This window comes from Cherax quadricarinatus, unplaced genomic scaffold (assembly GCF_038502225.1).
Source record: "Cherax quadricarinatus isolate ZL_2023a unplaced genomic scaffold, ASM3850222v1 Contig2622, whole genome shotgun sequence".
In the NCBI taxonomy this organism is placed as follows: Eukaryota; Metazoa; Arthropoda; class Malacostraca; order Decapoda; family Parastacidae; genus Cherax; species Cherax quadricarinatus.
This window is the reverse complement of record NW_027197648.1, coordinates 37744-57412: the sequence shown is the minus strand read 5'-3', so window position 1 is coordinate 57412 and position 19669 is coordinate 37744. Positions and strand designations below refer to the sequence as shown.

At 40.2% G+C, this 19669-nt stretch overlaps 1 long non-coding RNA gene across 1 annotated transcript in view; it reads left to right on the top strand.

Moving 5' to 3' along the window:
• Positions 1-522: 522 nt before the first annotated feature.
• The window catches only part of LOC128684032 (uncharacterized), a 44589-nt gene continuing 25442 nt past the window's right edge, over positions 523-19669 (top strand). The window contains exon 1 of the long non-coding RNA XR_011391486.1: positions 523-600. This is a non-coding gene — a long non-coding RNA (uncharacterized lncRNA). The remainder of the gene's footprint in view (positions 601-19669) is intronic.

Here is a 19669-nt window from a genome sequence, read left to right as displayed (position 1 = left end):
ATAACGAAAATGATGTATCGTAGACTTAATGAAAATTTAAATATTTTTAAGTAGACCAATGATATATACATAGCATTCTTTAACTAGAAAAGTTGTCTTAGTTTTAGAGAGGTTAGGAGAGGGTTCTATGTTTAAGAAAAAAATTACCTATAAATCTGTAAAATAAATTTTTGAGGAGGGGAAAGTAAATTTTTATGGGTGCTCAGTGTATATGGCAAGTTCGGCTTATTTAGTACCATACACACATACCAGTGAACCAGTGAAGAGACGGGGCCGAGAGCTATGACTCAACCCCTGTAAAAGCAATTAGGTGAGAATAATAAGGTGAGTATACAAACACACACAAATATATATAATCATATTCTCATATATGTTGCAAACAAATATTTATCATATTATCTAAACATTTACTTCATAATTTAATAATAACACTTCTCTTTGTGTTTTTGTAACAAACATCAACAATGAAATTTCAACTTGGATGCAAATTTGATCATAAATTTATACATATACTTTATGTTCCAGAAGAAAACTGAAAATGCAGATTCAGCTGAAGAGCAACTACTGTCACATAAGTCCCAGGAACAACATGAGTTACAGGTAACTTTGGTATCCTGTAGTTACTTTGATAATTATCTCAGTGTTATATGACAATTACATTATTTTGTATGGTATGTAATATATTTACATTATTTGTTACCGCTATTTTGTTTTTGAGTTTTACTGTATATATTATATATCTGAAGAATATCATATATTTCACATAGCTATATATTAGCAGCAATGTTTGTGCTAAAGTATTTTTCAAATATGATACAAATAAAATGTTTTTAATAATATTTTTTGAAGTGCACTTAATAATAATAATAATAATAATAAAAATAATAATAATAATAATAATAATAATAATAATAATAATAATAATAATAATAATATCTTCATTTTCTACATGTACAAAGTATACAGTCCTAGCTGACATCAATGACTTACTACTATATAGAAAGATCCTTGTTATGCTGAGCATTTCGGGCAAATTAGTTCAGTTTTGTCCCAGGATGCGACCCACATCAGTCGACTAGCTCCCAGGTACCTTTTTTATTGATGGATGAACGTAGACAACCGGTGTAAAAAAACACGCCCAATGTTTCTACCCTCCCTGGGAATCGAACCCAAACCCTCGCCGTGTGATGCGACAGTTTTAGCCACCAGGAAACGGGGGCACCTAATATATATATATATATATATATATATATATATATATATATATATATATATATATATATATATATATATATATATATATATATATATATGTATATATATATATATATATATATATATATACATATATATATATATATATATATATATATATATATATATATATATATATATATATATATATATATATATATATATATATATATATAAATATATATATACATATATATATATATATATATATATATATATATATATATATATATATATATATATATATATATATATATATATATATATATATATATATATATATATATATATATATATATATATATATATATATATATATATATATATATATATATATATATATATATATATATATATATATATATATATATATATATATATATATATATATATATATATATATATATATATATATATATATATATATATATAAGTAGTGATGATTTCTACAGAGCTTTGGTCTCCTCCTCTCCAGCTGGCCCTCCCACGGTACGGTCTCCTCTGAGGAGACTCCTTTTCACCCTTTATGCTAATGACCTTGACCCCACCCACGACCCCACCAACGACCCCCCTCGACCACCTCGCTCAACCCCCACCCACGCACCCCACCTGCGCCCCCACCCTGCCCCGCCCTCGCGCCGACCCACCCGCCCGTCGTGCCCTCGCGCTCGCCCGCGCCCCTCGCGCCCGTCCGTCGCGCCTGCCCTCGCCTTCAGCTGCGCCTTCTGCAGCGTCGTCCGGATCGCCCCCGCTCCCCGAATTTTTTTTCCGATTTTTTTTCAATTTTTTTTTTGAATTTCATTTTCTTGTGCTCTCCTCGGATCAAATTTTTGAGGTTCCCTCTCCCACTTTCACCCCCCATCCCAATTTTTTTTTTTAATTTAATTTTCTTATGATCTCCTCGGATCAAGTTTTTTGATTCCCCCGTCTGCGCGTAAGCATTCAAAATAGACTCCCACTTTCACCCCAAATATTTCTCCTCCATCTCCTCGGATCAAGCTTTTTGGATTCCCCCCTCTGGGGGTAAGCATTCAAAATGGACTCCCACTTTCACCCCAAATATTTCTCCTCCATCTCCTCGGATCAAGCTTTTTGGATTCCCCCCCTCTGGGGGTAAGCATTCAAAATGGACTCCCACTTCCACCCCAAGTATTTCTCCTCCATCTTCTTACATCAAGTTTTTCTCGATAATACAAAGACTGCAATTCCTCAGATCAAATTTTTTCTCGAAATCAATAATACCAAGTCTCCAACTCCTTGGATCAAGTTTTTCTCGATAACCTGGAGTTTACCTGGAGAGAGTTCCGGGGGTCAACGCCCCCGCGGCCCGGTCTGTGACCAGGCCTCCTGGTGGATCAGAGCCTGATCAACCAGGCTGTTTCTGCTGGCTGCACGCAAACCAACGTACGAGCCACAGCCCGGCTGATCAGGAACTGACTTTAGGTGCTTGTCCAGTGCCAGCTTGAAGACTGCCAGGGGTCTGTTCGTAATCCCCCTTATGTGTGCTGGGAGACAGTTGAACAGTCTCGGGCCCCTGACACTTATTGTATGGTCTCTTAACGTGCTAGTGACACCCCTGCTTTTCATTTGGGGGATGGTGCATCGTCTGCCAAGTCTTTTGCTTTCGTAGTGAGTGATTTTCGTGTGCAAGTTCGGTACTAGTCCCTCTAGGATTTTCCAGGTGTATATAATCATGTATCTCTCCCTCCTGCGTTCCAGGGAATACAGGTTTAGGAACCTCAAGCGCTCCCAGTAATTGAGGTGTTTTATCTCCGATATGTGCGACGTGAAAGTTCTCTGTACAAAGACTCCATCTCCTCGGATCAAGTTTTTTGGATTCCCCCGTCTGGGGGTAAGCATTCAAAATGAACTCCCACTTTCACCCCAAATATTTCTCCTCCATCTCCTTGGATCAAGGTTTTCTCGATAATACAAAGACTCCAATTCCTCGGATCAAATTTTTCTCGAAATCAATAATACCAAGTCTCCATCTCCTTGGATCAAGGTTTTCTCGATAATAGAAAGACTCCACTTCCTCGAATCAAGTTTTTTGTATTCCCCCCTCTGGGGGTAAGCATTCAAATGAACTCCTCATATAGGGCATGGTACTTTCTCTTACTACAGGTCTAAACAAGTGTGACGTCACCCCACCTGTGTTTACGGCGGTCAGTGACGTCACGTGATGACTCACAAGTGCAAGGTTTAAAGCGGTAGTGAGGGATAACGTCAGACACTTAAGCTGAAACAAGCTAAATTTTACAACCTAGCTACTTTCTGAATTTTAGAAGTAGAATCGATAAGTGTTACAAGTATTGGTAAGCTTAGAATTACTGGTATCTACCGGTATTCATTAGCAGTATGAATACTTAGAAGTGGGGGCACACACACACACACACACACACACACACACACACACACACACACACACACACACACACACACACACACACACACACACACACACACACGTGCACACACACACATACACATACACACACACACACACACAAACACACATACACACATACACACACACATACACACACACACACACACGTACACACACACACACATACACACACACACACACACGTACACACACACACACACATACACACACACACACATACACATACACATACACATACACACACAGGAACAAGCACTTGTAAGCTGTAGTACACACGCAAACACACATACACAGGATTTCACACCGTCCTGTGAACTGACCATCTGAACCTCGCTCCTCTCCCCCCTCTTTCTACCCTAAGTAGACCTATCTCTACCTCTCTCACTCTTTACCTATATCTCTCTCTCTACCTATCACTCTCTACCTATCTCTCTCTCTCTCTCTTCCCTCTCCCATCTTTCCCCTCTAACATCTCTTACCTCTAACACCTCCCCCCCTCTAACATCTCTCCCCCTCTAACATCTGTCCCCTCCCATTATCTCTCCCCTCTCCCTTTCCCCACCTCTCTCCCATCCTCCCCTCCCTCCCCCCTAGCCTCTCTCCCCTCTCGCTCTTCCATCTCCCCCCTCTTTCCCCCTTCTCCCCCTCTCTGCCCTCCTCTCTCTCTCTCCCTCTCCCCTCTTCTCTCTCTCTCTCTCTCTCTCTCTCTCTCTCTCTCTCTCTCTCTCTCTCTCTCTCTCTCTCTCTCTCTTGCTCTCTCTCTCCCCATTTTCCCTTCTAACTCTCCCCCTCTCCTACTCTTCCCTTCACTCTCTCTCCCCCTCTCTCTCTCTCTCTTTCTCTCTCTCTCTCTTGCTATCTCTCTCTCCTCCATCTCTTCCCCATTTTTCCCTTCTCACACCTTTCCCTTCTCTCTTCTCTCACAAAAAAAAAAAAAAAAAAAAAAAAAAAAAAAAAATGGTGGGGACTCGCAGGAACCAAGGATCAGATGAGAATGGTTCTGGTAGGGAGGAGTGGATGGAGGAGCAGTGGAAAAGGATGGAACAAGAGTGGGAGAGAAAATTAGGAGAGCTTTCTGAAAAAATGGAGAAAGAGCTCTCTGTGAAATTGGAAAAGAGGTTGGAGAAGGAGACAAAGAATTGGGAGGCACAAGTCGAAACTGCAGTAGCCAAGATAAGGGTCCTAGAAGTTGAGATAAATAGGCTGAAGCGAGTTACAGGGGCAGTGACCAGAGAAGACACAGCATATGAAGCTGCGAGGCCGAACAGGAAGGAAGGAATTATGAATTATGCTAAGGTCATATCAGCCTGCCAAGGAGGACCAAGGAGTGAAAGGGAAGATCAGCTGGTTGCAGATGGAGAGGGTGATAGGTCGAATGCTGAGGCACAACAAGGCTATCAAGAGCCACTGGAAAAATCAAGGGAGAAACTGACCACATACAGGCAGGATCCAGAGTCACAGAGGGTGAGGCAATGGGAGGAAGAAAGGGCAAAATCAGTGTTTATCCATGGGCTTCAGGAGAGAGAGGAAAGGACACACACTGAAAGGCAGCAGGAAGAAAGAAAGGAGATTGAGAAAATCATCACGGAAATAGGTGAAGAGATGGACGAGATTGTAAATTTTCAGAGAATAGGGGGGTACTCGAAGGGGAGAAACCGACCAATCAAGCTGATTCTCAGGACGGAAACAGTGCGGAACAGGATCCTCCAAGAGAAACCACGATTGAAATACTCGGAAGAGTACAAGAGGGTGTTCCTAGACAGAGACAGAACAAAATCAGAACGACAGCAGCTGAGGGAGAGGACAAAAAAGCGAAAGGAGCTAGGAAAAGAGACAAGGAGGGAACCAGCAGAGGTCAGTCAGAGCAGAACAGAACAGCAAGGGCAAGCACACACACAACTATTCTCAGAACCATACAACCTATCACACCATCCCAACACACACTACAATCCATACCCACAGCCTCCACCCAACACCGAGCTATAGAATCCCACAGTATGCCACCAGGTCTCCCACCCTCACAGGCCCCCCAAACCACAGTGTTGGAAAGGAAACTGAAGGTATGGTACACAAACGCTGATGGAATAACAAATAAGTGGGAGGAGTGGCATGAAAGAGTCAAAGAAGCATCACCGGACATCATAGCTCTCACAGAAACCAAGCTTACAGGTATGATAACAGATGCCATCTTTCCAACGGGATACCAAATCCTGAGGAAAGACAGAGGGAACAGGGGGGGTGGAGGAGTGGCGTTGCTGATCAAAAATCGCTGGAATTTTGATGAGCTGGAGAGAGGAGACAGCGGAGAAGAAAGTGATTACATAGTGGGAACACTTCACTCTGGAGGTCCCAAGGTGGTAATAGCAGTGATGTATAACCCACCACAGAACAGCAGGAGGCCAAGGCAAGAGTACGACGAGAGCAATAGAGCGATGGTTGACACACTGGCTAGAGTGGCCAGAAGAGCTCATGCATGCAGGGCAAAGCTCCTGATCATGGGTGACTTTAACCACAAGGAGATCGATTGGGAGAACTTGGACCCACATGGGGGCCAAGATACATGGAGGGCTAAGATGATGGAGGTGGTACTGGAAAACTTCATGTGCCAACACGTAAGGGACACTACAAGAGAGAGAGGAGAGGATGAACCAGCAAGGCTGGACTTAGTATTCACCTTGAGTAGTGCAGATATCGAGGACATCACATATGAAAGACCCCTTGGGGCCAGTGACCATGTGGTTTTAAGCTTCGAATACACAGTAGAGCTACAAGTGGAGGGAGAAGCAGGAAGGCCAGGACGAATGAAGCCAAACTACAAGAAAGGGGACTACACAGGAATGAGGAACTACCTGAACGGGGTTCAGTGGGACAGAGAACTGGCAGGGAAGCCAGTTAATGAGATGATGGAATATGTAGCAACAAAATGCAAGGAGGCTGAGGAGAGGTTTGTACCCAAGGGTAACAGGAATAATGAAAAAGCCAGGATGAGCCCATGGTTTACCCAAAGGTGCAGGGAGGCAAAAACCAAGTGTGCTAGGGAATGGAAGAAATATAGAAGGCAAAGGACCCAGGAGAATAAGGAGAACAGTCGTAGAGCCAGAAACGAATATGCACAGATAAGAAGGGAGGCCCAAAGACAATATGAAAATGACATAGCAGCGAAAGCCAAATCTGACCCGAAACTGTTGTACAGCCACATCAGGAGGAAAACAACAGTCAAGGACCAGGTAATCAGGCTAAGGAAGGAAGGAGGAGAGACAACAAGAAATGACCGTGAAGTATGTGAAGAACTCAACAAGAGATTCAAAGAAGTGTTCACAGAGGAGACAGAAGGGACTCCAGAAAGACGGAGAGGTGGGGCACACCACCAAGTGCTGGACACAGTGCACACAACCGAGGAAGAAGTGAAGAGGCTTCTGAGTGAGCTAGATACCTCAAAGGCAATGGGGCCAGATAACATCTCCCCATGGGTATTGAGAGAGGGAGCAGAGGCGCTATGTGTACCCCTAACAACAATATTCAATACATCTATCGAAACAGGGAGATTGCCTGAGGCATGGAAGACAGCAAATGTAGTCCCAATCTTTAAAAAAGGAGACAGACATGAAGCATTAAACTACAGACCAGTGTCACTGACATGTATAGTATGCAAAATCATGGAGAAGATTATCAGGAGAAGAGTGGTGGAACACCTAGAAAGGAATGATCTCATCAACAGCAGCCAACATGGTTTCAGGGACGGGAAATCCTGTGTCACAAACCTACTGGAGTTCTATGACATGGTGACAGCAGTAAGACAAGAGAGAGAGGGGTGGGTGGATTGCATTTTCTTGGACTGCAAGAAGGCGTTTGACACAGTTCCACACAAGAGATTGGTGCAAAAACTGGAGGACCAAGCAGGGATAACAGGGAAGGCACTACAATGGATCAGGGAATACTTGTCAGGAAGACAGCAGCGAGTCATGGTACGTGGCGAGGTGTCAGAGTGGGCACCTGTGACCAGCGGGGTCCCGCAGGGGTCAGTCCTAGGACCAGTGCTGTTTCTGGTATTTGTGAACGACATGACGGAAGGAATAGACTCTGAGGTGTCCCTGTTTGCAGATGACGTGAAGTTGATGAGAAGAATTCACTCGATCGAAGACCAGGCAGAACTACAAAGGGATCTGGACAGGCTGCAGACCTGGTCCAGCAATTGGCTCCTGGAGTTCAATCCCACCAAGTGCAAAGTCATGAAGATTGGGGAAGGGCAAAGAAGGCCGCAGACGGAGTACAGTCTAGGGGGTCAGAGACTACAAACCTCACTCAAGGAAAAAGATCTTGGGGTGAGTATAACACCAGGCACATCTCCTGAAGCGCACATCAACCAAATAACTGCTGCAGCATATGGGCGCCTAGCAAACCTCAGAACAGCATTCCGACATCTTAATAAGGAATCATTCAGGACCCTGTACACCGTGTACGTTAGGCCCATATTGGAGTATGCGGCACCAGTTTGGAACCCACACCTAGCCAAGCACGTGAAGAAACTAGAGAAAGTGCAAAGGTTTGCAACAAGACTAGTCCCAGAGCTAAGAGGTATGTCCTACGAGGAGAGGTTAAGGGAAATCAACCTGACGACACTGGAGGACAGGAGAGATAGGGGGGACATGATAACGACATACAAAATACTGAGAGGAATTGACAAGGTGGACAAAGACAGGATGTTCCAGAGATTGGACACAGTAACAAGGGGACACAGTTGGAAGCTGAAGACACAGATGAATCACAGGGATGTTAGGAAGTATTTCTTCAGCCACAGAGTAGTCAGTAAGTGGAATAGTTTGGGAAGCGATGTAGTGGAGGCAGGATCCATACATAGCTTTAAGCAGAGGTATGATAAAGCTCACGGCTCAGGGAGAGTGACCTAGTAGCGATCAGTGAAGAGGCGGGGCCAGGAGCTCGGACTCGACCCCCGCAACCTCAACTAGGTGAGTACAACTAGGTGAGTACACACACACACACACACACACACACACACACACACACACCCACACACACACACCCACACACACACACACACACATACACACACACACACACACACACTTTACTTTGAACACCTTCAAAACACTCTCATACATCATTTGAGACCACCTTTTCTCAATATCTCTTAAGAAATATTCTCTCATCCACAACCTTTATCATCTCACTACAGAACAACCCCAAGATTACTTCGAACACTCTCATAAATCATTTGAATACTCACATAAACACCTTTGAACATTTCCAAACAACACTGAAGCACTTCCAAAATATCATTTTGAATACTCCCAAATAAGATTTATCATCTCTAATTTATCTACACTTACACATTTCATTAAAAATTACAACTCATCCACCATACTACTCCCTCAGTCTCCAGACTTTACAACATTATCACAAAAACTAACTCATACACTTATGACATGAGACATTTTACCAAAACTAACACAAACACACCCACACACACCACACTTTACTTTGTACAACACCAAAAACAACATCAATTACCTTTGATTACTCCAAAAACATCATTTGAACACATTCAAAAACATCATCAAACTCCTTTGAATACTCCCAAAACACCACTGAATACTACCAAAACAGCACCGAATACTGCCCAAACAACACTAAAAATCACCAGAAACTAAGATCAACACCACCAACTAACACCCATTTTATAGAAATCCCCTCAAATCACTATAACCAAGACGATCCCACTCACCTCAAAACCACTAAGATCGCAGAAAACACTCATTTTTATAAACATTCACACAAAAAATCACAATCACCAACTCCATACAATATCTAATACACTCCTCTCACTACCACCAACACATACCAGCACAGATAGGGATACCTCCCATGACATCACACTCCATCCTGCGTTTACTTGGCGATCAGCGACGTCACACCCCACTTTTACTTCATTTAACTTAACGAGAGGAAGTTACTTGTTTCAACCTGTTATATCTCCAATATCTAAGATCACCACAATCAAGACGTTTACCAAATTCTATAACCCCTCCACTAAGATCACACATTTTTGTACACATTCTCTTAAAACATCATCATAACGAAGATCACTAAAACTATCTATACTTTTACTAAGATCACATAACATTTTGTCTTCTCTAACTCACCCACCAATTTACATTCTCATTCACACTTACACATTTCATTAACCGAAATTACATCTCATCCACCAAACTCCTCCCTCATTCTCCAGACTTTACAACATTAGCACAAAAAAAAAAACTAACTCATACACTTATGACATGAGACATTACCATAACTAACACACTGACTAACTTTGAACCAACTCTGAACATCACCAAAACACCACTGATCATCTTCAAAAAATACTCTGCACATCATTTGAACACCTTCAAAAAACACCATCAAACACCTCCGAATACTCCCAAAACACTACTGATTACTACCAAATCACCACTGAATACTACCAAAACACCGTCAAAATCACCAGAATCTAAGTTTAGCATCACCAGCTAACATCCATTTTATAGAAATTCCCTCAAATCACTATAACCAAGAACTCCCTCCCCATGGGCGCAAAAAAAAAAAAAAAAAGAAAAGTTGAACACAAACCTAATACGCAAACACTTAGTACATGATCACCATCAACTGAAAACATATCTTGTACACACATAAATCTAAGACAACCACCAACAACAATCACCCATGTTCACTTACCTCAAAAATCACTAATATCACAGAAAACACTCATTTTTTATAAACATTCACACAAAAAATCATATTTGACAATATCTAAGCGCACTCACCTCACTACCACCAACACACGATGTCACACCTCACAGGACCGGCGAGGTCACCTCCAGTGACGTCACACTCCCATCTGTGTTTACTTGGTGGTTAGTAACATCACACCCAACCCACCTTGTTTCAACCTGTTGTACCCTACATTATCTAAGAACACTATAACCAAGACGATTACCAGATTTTATGACCCCACCACTAATATCACAGAAAACACTCATTTTTATAATTATTCACACAAAAATCACGATCACCAATTCCATATCATGTTTACCATCATCTATCAACACTCATCACCAAGATCACCAAAAATCTAAGATCATGCATCTCAAAACTACTATGATCACTGAAAACACTTATTTTTTAAACATTCGCACAAAAATAAGACATACACAAAAATACCACGACACTTCCACCAACATCTATAACATAACATGAGCACTATAACATATCACCATCACAAAAAAAAAATAATACACAGACACCCACAACTTATACATTTCAATCACAAATTTAAGACATGAGACATACACACCAAATCTAAGACATTCACCTCCAACTAAGACATACACATCTTAACTAAGACATACACCAAAACCTATACTTGACATATTGCGGTATGAATATTCATACCGCATTTATCATTTCTCACCTATGCTACATATCACATTCCTCATCCACATCATCCCTGAAACATCCTTCCTTATTCATTCCGTATATCACCTAGAGATGTTTTAAGAAAACCTTGATCCAAGGAGATGGAGGAGAAATATTTGGGGTGAAAGTGGGAGTTCATTTTGAATGCTTACCCCCAGACGGGGGAATCCAAAAAACTTGTTCCGAGGAGATGGAGTCTTTGTATTATCGAGAAAAACTTGATCCAAGGAGTTGGAGACTTGGTATTATTGATTTCGAGAAAAAATTTGATCTGAGGAATTGGAGTCTTTGTATTATCGAGAAAAACTTGATGTAAGGAGATGGAGGAGAAATACTTGGGGTGGAAGTGGGAGTCCATTTTGAATGCTTACCCCCAGACGGGGGAATCAAAAAACTTGATCCGAGATCATAAGAAAATGAAATTAATAAAAAAATTGGGATGGGGGTGAAAGTGGGAGAGGGAACCTCAAAAATTTGATCCGAGGAGAGCACAAGAAAATGAAATTCAAAAAAAAAATGGGATGGGGGGTGAAAGTGGGAGGGGGAACCCCAAAAATTTGATCCGAGTATATATATATATTTTTTTTTTATTATCACACTGGCCGATTCCCACCAAGGCAGGGTGGCCCGAAAAAGAAAAACTTTCACCATCATTCACTCCATCACTGTCTTGCCAGAAGGGTGCTTTACACTACAGTTTTTAAACTGCAACATTAACACCCCTCCTTCAGAGTGCAGGCACTGTACTTCCCATCTCCAGGACTCAAGTCCGGCCTGCCGGTTTCCCTGAACCCCTTCATAAATGTTACTTTGCTCACACTCCAACAGCACGTCAAGTATTAAAAACCATTTGTCTCCATTCACTCCTATCAAACACGCTCACGCATGCCTGCTGGAAGTCCAAGCCCCTCGCACACAAAACCTCCTTTACCCCCTCTCTCCAACCTTTCCTAGGCCGACCCCTACCCCGCCTTCCTTCCACTACAGACTGATACACTCTTGAAGTCATTCTGTTTCGCTCCATTCTCTCTACATGTCCGAACCACCTCAACAACCCTTCCTCAGCCCTCTGGACAACAGTTTTGGTAATCCCGCACCTCCTCCTAACTTCCAAACTACGAATTCTCTGCATTATATTCACACCACACATTGCCCTCAGACATGACATCTCCACTGCCTCCAGCCTTCTCCTCGCTGCAACATTCATCACCCATGCTTCACACCCATATAAGAGCGTTGGTAAAACTATACTCTCATACATTCCCCTCTTTGCCTCCAAGGACAAAGTTCTTTGTCTCCACAGACTCCTAAGTGCACCACTCACTCTTTTCCCCTCATCAATTCTATGATTCACCTCATCTTTCATAGACCCATCCGCTGACACGTCCACTCCCAAATATCTGAATACATTCACCTCCTCCATACTCTCTCCCTCCAATCTGATATTCAATCTTTCATCACCTAATCTTTTTGTTATCCTCATAACCTTACTCTTTCCTGTATTCACCTTTAATTTTCTTCTTTTGCACACCCTACCAAATTCATCCACCAATCTCTGCAACTTCTCTTCAGAATCTCCCAAGAGCACAGTGTCATCAGCAAAGAGCAGCTGTGACAACTCCCACTTTGTGTGTGATTCTTTATCTTTTAACTCCACGCCTCTTGCCAAGACCCTCGCATTTACTTCTCTTACAACCCCATCTATAAATATATTAAACAACCACGGTGACATCACACATCCTTGTCTAAGGCCTACTTTTACTGGGAAAAAATTTCCCTCTTTCCTACATACTCTAACTTGAGCCTCACTATCCTCGTAAAAACTCTTCACTGCTTTCAGTAACCTACCTCCTACACCATACACTTGCAACATCTGCCACATTGCCCCCCTATCCACCCTGTCATACGCCTTTTCCAAATCCATAAATGCCACAAAGACCTCTTTAGCCTTATCTAAATACTGTTCACTTATATGTTTCACTGTAAACACCTGGTCCACACACCCCCTACCTTTCCTAAAGCCTCCTTGTTCATCTGCTATCCTATTCTCCGTCTTACTCTTAATTCTTTCAATAATAACTCTACCATACACTTTACCAGGTATACTCAGCAGACTTATCCCCCTATAATTTTTGCACTCTCTTTTATCCCCTTTGCCTTTATACAAAGGAACTATGCATGCTCTCTGCCAATCCCTAGGTACCTTACCCTCTTCCATACATTTATTAAATAATTGCACCAACCACTCCAAAACTATATCCCCACCTGCTTTTAACATTTCTATCTTTATCCCATCAATCCCGGCTGCCTTACCCCCTTTCATTTTACCTACTGCCTCACGAACTTCCCCCACACTCACAACTGGCTCTTCCTCACTCCTACAAGATGTTATTCCTCCTTGTCCTATACACGAAATCACAGCTTCCCTATCTTCATCAACATTTAACAATTCCTCAAAATATTCCCTCCATCTTCCCAATACCTCTAACTCTCCATTTAATAACTCTCCTCTCCTATTTTTAACTGACAAATCCATTTGTTCTCTAGGCTTTCTTAACTTGTTAATCTCACTCCAAAACTTTTTCTTATTTTCAACAAAATTTGTTGATAACATCTCACCCACTCTCTCATTTGCTCTCTTTTTACATTGCTTCACCACTCTCTTAACCTCTCTCTTTTTCTCCATATACTCTTCCCTCCTTGCATCACTTCTACTTTGTAAAAACTTCTCATATGCTAACTTTTTCTCCCTTACTACTCTCTTTACATCATCATTCCACCAATCGCTCCTCTTCCCTCCCGCACCCACTTTCCTGTAACCACAAACTTCTGCTGAACACTCTAACACTACATTTTTAAACCTACCCCATACCTCTTCGACCCCATTGCCTATGCTCTCATTAGCCCATCTATCCTCCAATAGCTGTTTATATCTTACCCTAACTGCCTCCTCTTTTAGTTTATAAACCTTCACCTCTCTCTTCCCTGATACTTCTATTCTCCTTGTATCCCATCTACCTTTTACTCTCAGTGTAGCTACAACTAGAAAGTGATCTGATATATCTGTGGCCCCTCTATAAACATGTACATCCTGAAGTCTACTCAACAGTCTTTTATCTACCAATACATAATCCAACAAACTACTGTCATTTCGCCCTACATCATATCTTGTATACTTATTTATCCTCTTTTTCTTAAAATATGTATTACCTATAACTAAACCCCTTTCTATACAAAGTTCAATCAAAGGGCTCCCATTATCATTTACACCTGGCACCCCAAACTTACCTACCACACCCTCTCTAAAAGTTTCTCCTACTTTAGCATTCAGGTCCCCTACCACAATTACTCTCTCACTTGGTTCAAAGGCTCCTATACATTCACTTAACATCTCCCAAAATCTCTCTCTCTCCTCTGCATTCCTCTCTTCTCCAGGTGCATACACGCTTATTATGACCCACTTCTCGCATCCAACCTTTACTTTAATCCACATAATTCTTGAATTTACACATTCATATTCTCTTTTCTCCTTCCATAACTGATCATTCAACATTACTGCTACCCCTTCCTTTGCTCTAACTCTCTCAGATACTCCAGATTTAATCCCATTTATTTCCCCCCACTGAAACTCCCCTACCCCCTTCAGCTTTGTTTCGCTTAGGGCCAGGACATCCAACTTCTTTTCATTCATAACATCAGCAATCATCTGTTTCTTGTCATCCGCACTACATCCACGCACATTTAAGCATCCCAGTTTTATAAAGTTTTTCTTCTTCTCTTTTTTAGTAAATGTCTACAGGAGAAGGGGTTACTAGCCCATTGCTCCCGGCATTTTAGTCGCCTCATACGACACGCATGGCTTACGGAGGAAAGATTCTTTTCCACTTCCCCATGGACAATAGAAGAAATAAAGAAGAACAAGAGCTATTTAGAAAAAGGAGAAAAACCTAGATGTATGTATATATATATGCATGTGCGTGTCTGTGAAGTGTGACCAAAGTGTAAGTAGGAGTAGCAAGATATCCCTGTTATCTAGCGTGTTTATGAGACAGAAAAAGAAAACAGCAATCCTACCATCATGCAAAACAGTTACAGGTTTCTGTTTCACAGTCATCTGGCAGGACGGTAGTACTTCCCTGGGTGGTTGCTGTCTACCAACCTACTATTATATTATCATGTATCTTTCTCTCCTTTACAGTGAGTAGCAATTTAAGACTTAAAAGCTTTCTCAATAATTTAAATGCTTTACTGGCTCAGTGTGTGCAGTAAACGATCTGTGTATTTGTTCCAGCTCTGATATAAGAACATAAGAAGTAGGAACACTGCAACAGGCCTACTGGCCCATTCAACCGGCTTAAGCCAATCCTTAAGGTTATCAGGCCAGGTCCCATTCACTAAGGAAAGAGCACAGCCAGGTCCAACTCACACCCACCACACCCAATCATGTATTTATTTAACCTATTCTTAAAACTACACAAGGTCTTAGCTTCTATGACGGTACTCGGGAGTTCGTTACACTCATCCACAACTCTATTACCAAACCAGTGCTTTCCTACATCCTTCCTGAATTGGAATTTTTCCAACTTAAAACCATTGCTGTGAGTCCTGTCTAGGCTAGATATTTTTAGCACGCTATTTACATCCCCATTATTAATTCCTGTTTTCCATTTATACACCTCAATCATATCCTCCCTAATTCTACGCCTTCCTAGGGAGTGCAGATTCAGGTCCCTCAGTCTATCCTTATAGGGAAGATTCCTGATACATAGGATCAACATTGTCATCCTCCTTTGTATGTTTTCCATTGCATTTAGATCCATAATCTGAATAAGACCTAACCAAAGATATATAAAGTTGAAGAACAACCTGAGGACTTCTATTATTTATACTTCTTGATATGACGCCAAGGATTCTGTTAGCTTTATTGCGATAACTCACGCACTGTTGTCTTGGTTTCAGATTACTGCTAACCAGAACTCCTAAATCCTTTTCACAGTTAGTAATATTATGATCTACATTATTTAGTTTATATGTGGCATTGTTATTGTCCTGTCCAACATTTAGCACTTTGCATTTATCTCTATTAAACTGCATCTGCCACTTCTCCGATCACTGCATCAGTCTATTCACATCATCCTGGAGTGCTCTAATGTCCTCATTAGAATGAATTGGACGGCCTAATTTGGTGTCATCAGTAAATTTGCTTATATCGCTGTTTATTCCTTCATCTATATCGTTTATGTAAATTGCTCTGAACGGCGCCGTTAGCACGAAGCGATATTCTAAATGAGGGAGCACTGGAGATTTGAAAAGTGTCACCATTGGCATTATTTTCTCCTTGCTTTGAATGTTCTCCTTGTCCACCCCGTCATACTCCTGGCTGTCGTGATATTTATATTACAATGTTCTTTGAAAGAAAGTTCTGCTGACTTAATTCTCAAGTCTTTCACGTGTTCTTTCGTGACACTTTTGTCAAATGCCTTTGCAAAATCTATTTATATCTCATCTGCACTTCAAATGTCTTGCAACGCCTCCTTAATTCTGTCAAAGTGGTTCAGCTACTATGACAGGCATGATCGTCCTGCTCAAAAATCATGCTGGTTTGGGTTATACCAATTGTGCTGATCCATGAAATTTGTAATCGGCTTTCTCATCACTTTTCGAAGATTTTTATGAAGTGGAAAGTTAGCGCTACTGGTCTGTAAATTTTAGCTAACGCTTTATTGACTCTCTTATGCAAAGAAGCTTTATGTGCACTTTTTTCAAGTCTGCTGTATTTACCTATATCTTGGTTCTTTTTCCAAACAATACTGAGAGCTCTTGTTTGTTGTACTTCGCACTTTTTTTTATAAATAAAGCATTCCATGGATCTGGTCCAAGTACTGAGTGGATTGGTATGATATCAATTTCTCTTCCGAAATCTATGGAATTGGTGCTGATATGAGTTAGCTGGTCTGTGCAGCCTTCCGTTTGAGTGAAAAATGCTTCTGCATTCTCTACCCTGATGTCATTTCGTGGACTGCTGAACGCCAACTCATACTGATCCTTTAGAACTTCGTTCATTTCCTGTTCATCGTCAGTATAAAAGTCTCCTCTCATTATTTACTGGTCCTATTCTACAGGTAGTTCTTAGATTGGATTATGCATATGAATAAAAATATTTTGAATTTGTTGCAGTATCCTGGATGGCCTTTTGTTCCCTTTGTGTTTCTTCTGTTTGGTATGACAGCCTAAGTTTTTGCTCTAAATCAGTGATCTCTGGGCTAAGACTATCTTTCCTCTGTTGCGACATTGTATGCTTCTGCATTCAGGTTCTACAGGCACTGGTGAGGACTTACAGTGCTCATGTTTGTTTCCCAGGGTATGTCTGATAGTTCCTGGAATTCCAAGTACTTTTGTGATTTCTCACATTATCAAGGAACTGCAAATAATAAAAAAAAATCAAAAGGAAGACATATAAGGAATGAGACTACACCTCACAGTTACCTTACAACACCTGATGTTTTATGATGGCGATAGTGAAACACAACTTATGTTCTACCCAAGCATTAAGAATTTTAACATGTCTAATGTATTTTGAATTCTTCCCAAATTTTATTATTTTAAATGAACCCAATTTGTATAACCCAAAAGCAATATTCATATTATTATCAAAAGTATTTTTAATGAAACTTGAATTTATTATATTCCTCTCAATTATGAACTTGCTAGATACAACTTTCTCAGCCTTTGAAAATCAGTTAGATGGTTAAAATCTCTTAAATAAATAAACAGAGCATTAGAATTTTGTCTACTTCTAATGCTATATTTATGTTGCTTTAATCTTATTTCATGACTTTTACCAGTATCACCGTAATAAAGTTTATCATATATTTTACAAGGAATCTTGTAGACACAACCTTCACTATTTCATAGAAAATTTTTTATCAAAAGTTTTTAACTTTATGAAGATTTTTAAATACAACTTTGATATTTAAATTCTGAAGTAGGAAAGGCATATCTACCAAGTTTTCATGGTATGGGAGAACCAACATATTTTTAGTTGAATAAGGCTGTTTGTCCCTTTTTGGACTGTAAAAAGTATTTCTAGCAATTTTTAAAGATTTTTCAATTATGTGTCATGTGTATTTCGAAAAAGCGCAATTAAATTAAGCCTAATCCAACAAAATATATTTTAGATAAGTTTACAGTTATTTTATGTTAAACAGACAACGAAATTTTTTTTACGTCAGATTCAGAATGATTTTTGAGAAATTATTGCATATGCAAAGTTTCGAATGCCTTATTCGGCATGCTGTTTAAACAAAATCGCAAGATTTACCTATTTGGCATGACAGAATTCTTCCTCCGTAAGCCATGCGTGTCGTAAGAGGCGACTAAAAGGCCAAGAGTAAGGGGCTAGTAACCCCTTCTCCTGTACACATTACTAAAGTTAAAAAGAGAAACTTTTGTTTTTCTTTTTGGGCCTCCCTGCCTTGGTGGGATATGGCCGGTTTGTTGAAAGATATATATATATATATATATATATATATATATATATATATATATATATATATATATATATATATATATATATATATATATATATATATATATGTATATATATATATATATATATATATATATATATATATATATATATATATATATATATATATATAGATATGTTATAGTGCTCATGTTATGTTATAGATGTTGGTGGAAGTGTCGTGGTATTTTTGTGTATGTCTTATTTTTGTGCGAATGTTTAAAAAATAAGTGTTTTCAGTGATCATAGTAGTTTTGAGATGCATGATCTTAGATTTTTGGTGATCTTGGTGATGAGTGTTGATAGATGATGGTAAACATGATATGGAATTGGTGATCGTGATTTTTGTGTGAATAATTATAAAAATGAGTGTTTTCTGTGATATTAGTGGTGGGGTCATAAAATCTGGTAATCGTCTTGGTTATAGTGTTCTTAGATAATGTAGGGTACAACAGGTTGAAACAAGGTGGGTTGGGTGTGATGTTACCACCACCAAGTAAACACAGATGGGAGTGTGACGTCACTGGAGGTGACCTCGCCGGTCCTGTGAGGTGTGACATCGTGTGTTGGTGGTAGTGAGGTGAGTGCGCTTAGATATTGTCAAATATGATTTTTTGTGTGAATGTTTATAAAAAATGAGTGTTTTCTGTGATATTAGTGATTTTTGAGGTAAGTGAACATGGGTGATTGTTGTTGGTGGTTGTCTTAGATTTATGTGTGTACAAGATATGTTTTCAGTTGATGGTGATCATGTACTAAGTGTTTGCGTATTAGGTTTGTGTTCAAGTTTTTCTTTTTTTTTTTTTGCGCCCATGGGGAGGGAGTTCTTGGTTATAGTGATTTGAGGGAATTTCTATAAAATGGATGTTAGCTGGTGATGCTAAACTTAGATTCTGGTGATTTTGACAGTGTTTTGGTAGTATTCAGTTGTGATTTGGTAGTAATCAGTAGTGTTTTGGGAGTATTCGGAGGTGTTTGATGGTGTTTTTTGAAGGTGTTCAAAT